The sequence below is a fragment of the Oncorhynchus mykiss genome, chromosome 8 (assembly GCF_057628025.1).
Source record: "Oncorhynchus mykiss isolate SJ-2025 chromosome 8, ASM5762802v1, whole genome shotgun sequence".
Taxonomy (NCBI): Eukaryota; Metazoa; Chordata; class Actinopteri; order Salmoniformes; family Salmonidae; genus Oncorhynchus; species Oncorhynchus mykiss.
Window position 1 is genome coordinate 86395001 of NC_143029.1, and position 10000 is coordinate 86405000.

The following is a 10000-nucleotide window of genomic DNA, read 5'->3' on the forward strand; positions in this document are numbered from 1 at the left end:
CAGCTTTGTTGTGTGTGTGTGTGTGTCAGCTTTGTTGTGTGTGTGTGTGTGTGTGTGTGTGTGACGCTAGTCGGCGGCGACAACAATGGTTGAGAAGGATTGTTTGTGGCTTGTTTCTCTCACACGTTGTCACTGTGTTGACGGCTGACATTTTGATTAAGCTGATAACTCGTCTGCATCCCAAACGGAACCAGATTCCCCAACATAGTCCACTACTGCTGTCTATTTGGTACTCATCCCTTCTCTTCCCTCAGGAACGATTGCTACCTTGCCACCTCTGGAGAAGGAGATGATAGAATTATCTGTTCATTTACCTGATGGATTACGGCTCTCTGGAAGCCGGCCAACACGTAACACCTAGCATTCATTCATCCGCACAGTGTTGTGAATAGATTGACAATCGGCTGGCTTGAAAACAGCCGACAGACAAAATCACAGCTAACCAGGCCTCTACCTCTACCTCTGTCTTTGCATCTGACTCTGTCTCTGTCTCTGTATCTGTCTCCGTCTCTGTATCTGTATCTGTATATGTACCTGTATCTGTCTCTGTCTCTGTCTCTGTCTCTGTCTCTGATACATTCCATGATATAAACAACATGACATGAAGATTCAAATTATGTGGTCAGGAAAAAATTATTCCAGTAAGAATGAGGACTAAACTGGGTCATTGTGATGTGAGATGGGTCTAGAACTGGCCATAGAATCTATAATACAGATGGGAGATGGGATCTAGGGCTGGCCATAGGATCTATAATACAGATGGGAGATGGGGTCTAGGGCTGGTCATAGGATCTATAATACAGATGGGAGATGGGATCTAGGGCTGGCCATAGGATCTATAATACAGATGGGGGATGGGGTCTAGGACTGGCCATATAATCTATAATACAGATGGGAGATGGGATCTAGGGCTGGCCATAGGATCTACAATACAGATGGGAGATGGGGTCTAGGGCTGGCCATAGGATCTATAATACAGATGGGAGATGGGGTCTAGGGCTGTTGGGTTTACTGTACAATAGCAGAAATATCACCAGTGACCTCCTTCCTGACCCCATATGTCCCTTTCCATTTAAACTTCCTGTCCATATTGCTGTTTCCGCTCCCTAGACCTGTTCCCTTGTAATGATCTCCCCCCTTTTCCCATTCTCCCCCTCTGCCCTCCCCCTCTTCTCCTCTCTCCCTCTCCCACTATCCTCCTCCACACCTCTCTCCCGTTCCTCTGCTCCCCATCTCTATTTTCCTTTAGGGGAGGCAGGTAATCTGCCGGGTTGGAGCATTGGGCCAGTAACCGAAAGGTTGCTGGATCGAATCCCTGAGCTGACAAGGTAAAAATAAATCTGTTGTCCTGCCCATGAACAAGGCAGTTAACCCACTATTCCCCCGGGCCCCCTGCACCTCTCTGATTCAGAGGCATTGGGTTTAAATGCAGAAGACACATTTCAGTTGAATGCATTCAGTTGTACAACTGACTAGGTATCCCCCTCTCTGCCTCTCGTCCTGTTCCCATGTAATGAGGACGTTCCTCTTCAGTGAGGGTTAATGGTGGGCCTGGTAGACCGACCTCCCCCTTCCCACCCACCCTGCATTCATTCTGAAACCTCCCTGTCTACGCCAGGCCATTTCAACACAGAGAATGAATCCCAAATGACAGCCTATTCAGTGCACTACTTTTGATTAGGACCCATATGCCTCTGGTGAAAAGTAGTGCGCTTATGTAGGGAATAGGGTTTTCATTAGGGACGTAGTAGGAATCTCTTTTCTCTCTCTCTGTAGAGCCAGAGTCCATTCAGCCCCTTAATGAGGCAGGTAAATCTAATTCCAACAGGCAATGGGTTTGGAAATAGCCACTGAGGTTCTGTACCAGACTGGACTGGTCAGACGGAGACCAGTCTCTCCCACTGGGGAAAAAGTTCAGCTCTCCTGAAGCGAGACACAATAGAGGACACAGCTGTTATCTCTGCTGTTGGTCCTGATTTTATAATTGATTTCCCCCTCAGGCACAATAGAGAGGAAGTAATGAAAATCCTGTCAATCCTGTTCCTTTGTGTCGCACCTTGATGAGGTCATCGGCTCAAGGTGGCCATTGATGACCTCAGCACTCAACCGCAAGGGGCAGAGCAAACTGAGGACCACACAAATCACAACAGGAAAAACTGTTCAAGCAATACTACAAGAATGCACTGCTTCAGAAAAACAGAAGTAAACTTTTAGGGGATAAAACAGAATACACTGAGGCTGAGGACCACACACTAATACTGTACAGGAAACAGCATAAGAATGCACTGCTCTAGCAAAACACAACAGATGTCAAATAAACATGACTTTATTTGGCTCTACACTAAAAGAGGATTTCAGTTCAGTTGATGTACTGCACAGCCCTTCTGTCATAAATGAAACAATACCCAACACTCATTCCTCAGACAAATCACACAACAATGTTCTCTGACCATATTTTAGCAAGTCCATCAAATGAATATGCACCCAATGTACTTTACATTCACTTAGTGTGAGATCGAGAGTGTCTGTTGAACACATTCATATCCTAGGGCTGGGTCCCAAACTAAGCTCTATTTCCTACATAGTCCACTACTTTTGACCAGGGCCCATAGGGCTCTCGTCAAATTTAGTGTAGTATGTAGGGAATGGGGAGCCATTTTGGAATTCAGCCTACATGTACCGGAGGCTGGAGGCAGTAAAAAACATGTCGATTTATTTCTAGTTGTCACGCCCTGACTTTGGAGATCCTTTTTATGTCTCTATTTTGGTTTGGTCAGGGCGTGAGTTGGGGTGGGCATTTCTATGTGTTGTGTTTCTATGATTTTCTATCTCTATGTTTTGGCCGAGTATGGTTCTCAATCAGGGACAGCTGTCTATCGTTGTCTCTGATTGGGAACCATACTTAGGTGGCTTTTTCCCCACCTGTCTTGGTGGGAAGTTGACTTTGTTTATGGCACTTTGTCTTTGAGCTTCATGATTTGTTTTTTGTATTGTTTATTGTTTTGTCTGCGTCGTTTTGATCATTAAAAGATCATGTACGGTCACCACGCCGCGCCTTGGTCCTCTCCTTCAAACAGCTGTGACACTAGTGGGGCGCTGATCAGCTGTTTGTTCACCTGCCAGCAATTTCTGATAATCCATCTGCAACCGCCCGGCTATGGAATAAGGTGAAAATCTGAGACCCACACCGACCCTAACCCGTTAATACATAAAATGCGCTGAAGGCAGTCTAAGGCATCGCAGTGCTAGTAGTACCACTAGAGATCCTGGTTCGAGATCCCGGCGCCGACAGAGATGGCCGCCTCGCTTCGTGTTCCTAGGAAACTATGCAGTATTTAGTTTTTTACGTGTTATTTCTTACATTGGTACCCCAGGTAATCTTAGGTTTTATTACATACAGTCGGGAGGAACTACTGGATATAAGAGCAACGTCAACTCACCATCATTACGACCATGAATACGACTTTCCAGAAGCGGATCCTCTGTTTTGCCCACCACCCAGGACAATGGATCAGATCCCAGCCGGTGAACCAAAACAACGACAGCGTAAAACGGGCAGACGAAGCGGTCTTCCTGTCAGGCTCCTGTCAAGCACTCACAAGCTTTTACAGATGCACATCCTGTCGGGCTGTATCACCGCCTGGTACGGCAACTGCTCCGCCCACAACCGCAAGGCTCTCAAGAGGGTAGTGAGGTCTGCACAACGCATCACCGAGGGCAAACTACCTGCCCTCCAGGACACCTACACCACCCGATGTCACAGGAAGGCCATAAAGATCATCAAGGACAACATCCACCCGAGCCACTGCCTGTTCACTCCGCTATCATCCAGAAGGCGAGGTCAGTACAGATGCATCAAAGCTGGGACTGAGAGACTGAAAAACAGCTTATATCTCAAGGCCATCAGACTGTTAAACTGTTAAACAGCCACCACTAACATTGAGTGGCTGCTGCCAACATACTGACTCAACTCAACCACTTTAATAATGGAAAAATTGCTGTAAGAAATGTATCACTAGCCACTTTAAACAATGCCACATTTATATGTTTACATACCCTACATTACTCATCTCATATGTACAGTATATACTGTACTCGATACCATCTACTGCATCTTGCCTATGCCGTTCTGTACCATCACTCATTCATATATCTTTATGTACATATCCTTCATCCCTTTACACTTGTGTGTATAAGGTAGTTGTGGAATTGTTAGGTTAGATTACTCGTTGGTTATTACTGCATTGTCGGAACTAGAAGCACAAGCATTTCGCTACACTCGCATTAACATCTGCTAACCATGTGTATCAAATTTGATTTGATTTTAATCCTCTTGGACTGCCTCATGAGTGGTGCAGTGGTCTAAGAGATTCTGGGTTCGAGTCCAGGCTCTGTTGCAGACGGCGCCGACCTGGAGACACATGGGGCAGCGCACAATTGGCCCAGCATTGTCCGGGTTAGGGGAGGGTTTAGCCGGGAACGGATATTCTTGTCCCATCGCGCACTAGTTACTCCTGTGGCAGAACAGGCGCAGAGCACGCTGACATCGTCGCCAGGTGTACGGTGTTTCCTCCGACACGTTGCTGGCTTCCGGGTTAAGCGGAGGACGCCCGGACCTCTACCTTCCCCTCTCCCGAGTCCGTACGCAGTGATGGGTCAAGACTCTAACTACCAAATGGAACCACGAACTTGTGGAGTAAAAGGGGTAAAAAAAAATACAATAAAAAAATATATAAATATATATTTTTTAAACAATTATAATAAAGCATTTTTATTTTATTTTTACAAATGACAAAAAAAAAAACATTTTTTTAAATAAAAAAATAAAGACTTCTTAAAGCATTGTTGGTTAATGGCTTGTAAGTGAGCATTTCCCTGTAAGGTGGACGGACACCTTTTGTGTTCGGCGCATGTGTCAAATAACATTTGATTTGATTTGCCCCCAACACCACCTCTACACTGTTCTCTCTACACCTCCCACTAACCCTCTACCTCCTCCTAACCCTCTTCTACCTCCTCCTAACCCTCTACCTCTTCCTAACCCTCTACCTCCTCCTAACCCTCTACCTCCCTCTAACCCTCTACCTCCTCCTAACCCTCTACACCTCCCCCTAACCCTCTACCTCCTCCTAACCCTCTACACCTCCTCCTAACCCTCTACACCTCCTCCTAACCCTCTACCTCCTCCTAACCCTCTACCTCTTCCTAACCCTCTACCTCCTCCTAACCCTCTACCTCCCTCTAACCCTCTACCTCCTCCTAACCCTCTACACCTCCCCCTAACCCTCTACACCTCCCCCTAACCCTCTACCTCCCCCTAACCCTCTACCTCCCCCTAACCCTCTTCCTCCCCCTAACCCTCTACCTCCCTCTAACCCTCTACCTCCCTCTAACCCTCTACCTCCCTCTAACGCTCTACCTCCTCCTAACCCTCTACCTCCTCCTAACCCTCTACACCTCCCCTAACCCTCTACCTCCCCCTCTAACTCTCTACCTCCCTCTAACCCTCCTCCTAACCCTCTACCTCCTCCTAACCCTCTACCTAACCCTCTACCTCCCCCTAACCCTCCTCCTAACCCTCTACCTCCTCCTAACCCTCTACCTAACACTCTACCTCCCCCAAACCCTCTACCTCCCTCTAACCCTCTACCTCCCTCTAACCCTCTACCTCACCCAAACCCTCTACCTAACCCTAACCCTCTACCTCCCTCTAACCCTCTACCTCCCTCTAACCCTCTATGACCCAACACCGCCTCTACACTGGAGAGATGAAGGGAGAGACAGAAAGTCTGTCTAGGCGCTACATTAAATCTGTTCTGAGGCTTTTCTTCATACCAATCGCTGTCACTCCACCTCCTCAAGCCTTCAAAATAGCCCTGATGAATTCTTCCACTCTACACAGGAAATAGACAGAGACAGAGAGAAGAAGCAAGATAAAGAACTAGAAAGAGAGACAGCGGAGAGGGGGTGAAAGAGAGGGGGGAGATAGAGAGGGGGAATAGAGAATGAGACAGATAGAGAGAGGGGGGGATAGAGAATGAGACAGAGAGAGAGAGGGGAGATAGAGAATGAGACACAGAGAGAGAGAGAGAGAGAGTGAGACAGAGGAGAGGGGGGAGAGAGAGAGAGAGAGAGGGGGGGATAGAGAATGAGACAGAGAGAGAGGGGGGAATAGAGAATGAGACAGAGAGAGAGGGGGGATAGAAAATGAGACAGAGAGAGAGAGGGGGAGATAGAGAATGAGATAGAGAGAGAGTGAGAGAGAAGAGGGGGGAAAGAGAGAGCGAGAGATAGAGAGAGAGAGGGGGAAGAGAGAGAGAGAGAGAGAGAGAGACAAAAACACACCCGACAGAGCCCCAGGACAGCTGCACAATTAGACCCAAGCAAATCATGAGAAAACAAAAAGATAATTACTTGACACATTGGAAAGGATTAACAAAAAAACAGAGCAAACTAGAATGCTATTTGGCCCTACACAGAGAGTACACAGTGGCAGAATACCTGACCACCGTGACTGACCCAAACGTAAGGAAAGCTTTGACTATGTACAGACTCAGTGAGCATAGCCTTGCTATTGAGAAAGGCCGCCGTAGGCAGACATGGCTCTCAAGAGAAGACAGGCTATGTCCACACTGCCCACAAAATTAGGTGGAAACTGAGCTGCACTTCCTAACCTCCTGCCCAATGTATGACCATGTTAGAGACACATATGTATTTCCCTCAGATTACACAGACCCACAAAGAATTCGAAAACAAATCCAATTTTGATAAACTCCCATATCTACTGGGTGAAATTCCACAGTGTGCCATCACAGCAGCAAGATTTGTGACAGCAGCAAGATTTGCCACAAGAAAAGGGCAACCAGTGAAGAACAAACACCATTGTAAATACAACCCATATTTATGCTTATTTATTTTCCCTTGTGTACTTTAACCATTTGTACATTGTTACAACACTGTAAATATACATAATATGAAATTTGTAATGTCTTTGTTGTTTTGAAACTTCTGTATGTGTAATGTTTACTGTTAATTTTTATTGTTTATTTCACTTTTGTATATTATCTACCTCACTTGCTTTGGCAATGTTAACACATGTTTCCCCTGACAATTAAGCCCTTTGAATTGATTTTAATTGAGAGAGAGAGAGAGAGAGAGCTAGAGAGAGAGTGCAGTCTATCAGTCTATCTAGTCCATTTTCAAAGTATTGATAAATGACTCTATGAGGACCATGCATTACCCCCTGGAGAGATGAGGAGAAAGAAGAACAAGACATTTCCTTTAAACCATCCTCTCATCCTCTCACCCTCTCATCCTCTCACCCTCTCATCCTCTCACCCTCTCATCCTCTCATCCTCTCATCCTCTCATCCTCTCACCCTCTCATCCTCTCACCCTCTCATCCTCTCATCCTCTCATCCTCTCACCCTTTCATCCTCTCACCCTCTCATCCTCTCATCCTCTCACCCTCTCATCCTCTCATTCTTCCATGTTCTCATCCTCTCATCCTCTCACCCTCTCACCCTCTCATCCTCTCATTCTTCCATGTTCTCATCCTCTCATCCTCTCACCCTCTCATCCTCTCATCCTCTCATCCTCTCATCCTTTCATCCTCTCATCCTTCCATGTTCTCATCCTCTCATCTTCTCATCCTCTCATCCTCTCACCCTCTCATCCTTCCATCCTCTCACCTTTTCATCCTCTCATCCTTCCATGTTCTCATGTTCTCATCCTCTCAACCTTCCATCATCTCACCCTCTCATCCTTCCATCATCTCACCCTCTCATCCTTCCATGTTCTCATCCTCTCATCCTTCCATCATCGCATCCTTCCATCCTCTCATCCTCTCAACCTCTCAACCTCTCATCATCTCACCCTCTCATCCTTCCATCATCTCACCCTCTCATCCTTCCATCATCGCATCCTTACATCCTCTCACCCTCTCATCTTCTCAACCTTCCATCATCTCATCCTCTCATCCTCTCACCCTCTCATCTCTCACCCTCTCAACCTTCCATCATCTCATCCTCTCATCCTCTCACTCTCTCATTCTCTCACCCTCTCACCCTTCCATGTTCTCATCCTCTCATCCTTCCATCCTCTCATCCTTCCATGTTCTCATCCTCTCACCCTTCCATCATCTCATCCTCTCATCCTCTGACCCTCTCATCCTTCCATGTTCTCATCCTCTCATCCTTCCATGTTCTCATCCTTTCATCCTCTCATCCTTCCATCATCTCATCCTCTCACCCTCTCATCCTCTTATTCTTCCATGTTCTCATCCTCTCATCCTTCCATCCTCTCATCCTCTCATCCTTCCATCCTCTCACCCTTCCATCCTCTCATCCTTCCATCCTCTCATCCTCTCACCCTCTCATCCTTCCATCCTCTCAACACCTCATCCTCTCAACCTCTCATCCTCTCATCCTCTCACCCTCATCCTTCCATCATCTCACCCTCTCATCCTTCCATGTTCTCATCCTCTCACCCTCTCATCCTTCCAACATCTCATCCTTCCATCCTCTCACCCACTCATCCTCTCATCCTTCCATGTTCTCATCCTCTCATCATCTCATCCTCTCACCCTCTCATCCTCTCATCCTGTAGTTAATAAGACATCAATGGATATGGACAGAGCAACAACAACAACAACATCACCAACAACTGTAAGCTGGACGCGAGGAGAGGAGACAACATCATTGGAAGCTATTGTTCCAGATATGGCTGGTCTCTGTTACTCCAGATCAAAATCAATTGAACATGTCAGTGAAGATCAGCAGGCAGAACACTGTGGTCTGTTCAGTTTGGACTATACTATTAGTAATTGCCCTACAGGGACAGATAAAGTTGTCTGAATTGAATAGACTTGACTATGTCAGAGGCCTGGAGTTATTGGACTCACATAAATAGCATGAAGCCACTGTATGATTGAATAGAAAAAAAGAAAGAGAGAAAGAAAGAGAGAAAGAGAGGAAGAAAGAAAGAGAGAATGAAAAGCTGGACTGTTTCTGGACTCTGCACACTGATTGAGTTACTGTAGGAGAAACGGAGGTTTGATTGAATGACAAATGGCACAGTGGCTCTAGGCGTTGTTACCTAAAGCTGATGCTGCCGTAGATGCATCCTGACTCTGCTGACAAACAGCTTGGTCACTAGCTTTAAAAGGATCACATTACGACACATTTTTTAAAATTCTCTCAATCCCCACATCCCTCTCTTTCTCATGAACAGTGCATTGAAATCCCCATTGTATCTCGCACGATTTGAAATGTTTATTCAACACACCATGCTAATTTCTTTCTCTTTATCTCCCTCCTCGAGACTCCGTCTTCCCAACGCTCCTCTTCTTCCTTAACCAAACCCCCTCCCGAGGGAAATACGACGTCCTGCTGTTGCTGGGAAACGGAAGAAGAGGACTGAGAAACGAGACCAGTTGAATGTCAACAAAAACGTGGCATGGCCATGCCGCTGTAATACCTGAACTCTAGACAGAGTGACAACCCGACAAAATACCCAGGGTTTTGGTAAACCTAAACTCTTCACATTTACAACCCAGCATCTTAGAACTGGGAGAATGTCTGTAACTTCAGCTCTCTCATATACACTGCTATCGCTTCATTTAACTCATATTTAAGATCACCTCTAGAGGTCATTATGTCACGTTTAAGGAACAAAACGTGTTCTATTACACTTAATTTTCCTTTATTAATGATCAAATCAATAAATATAATATTTTTTTTAAAGAGTTGCTAAGCTCTGACGATGACTACGTTTTCATCTAACCCCATCGTCACTCTGTGTATTTTGGACTTTATCGCTAACGACGCATCACAGCACATGGACAGTCACGTTACAGCACTTCCTGTTTTAGAAATGCTAACGACGCATCGCAGCACATGGACAGACACGTTACAGCACTTCCTGTTTTAGAAATGCTAACGACGCATCGCAGCACATGGACAGTCACGTTACAGCACTTCCTGTTTTAGAAATGCTAACGA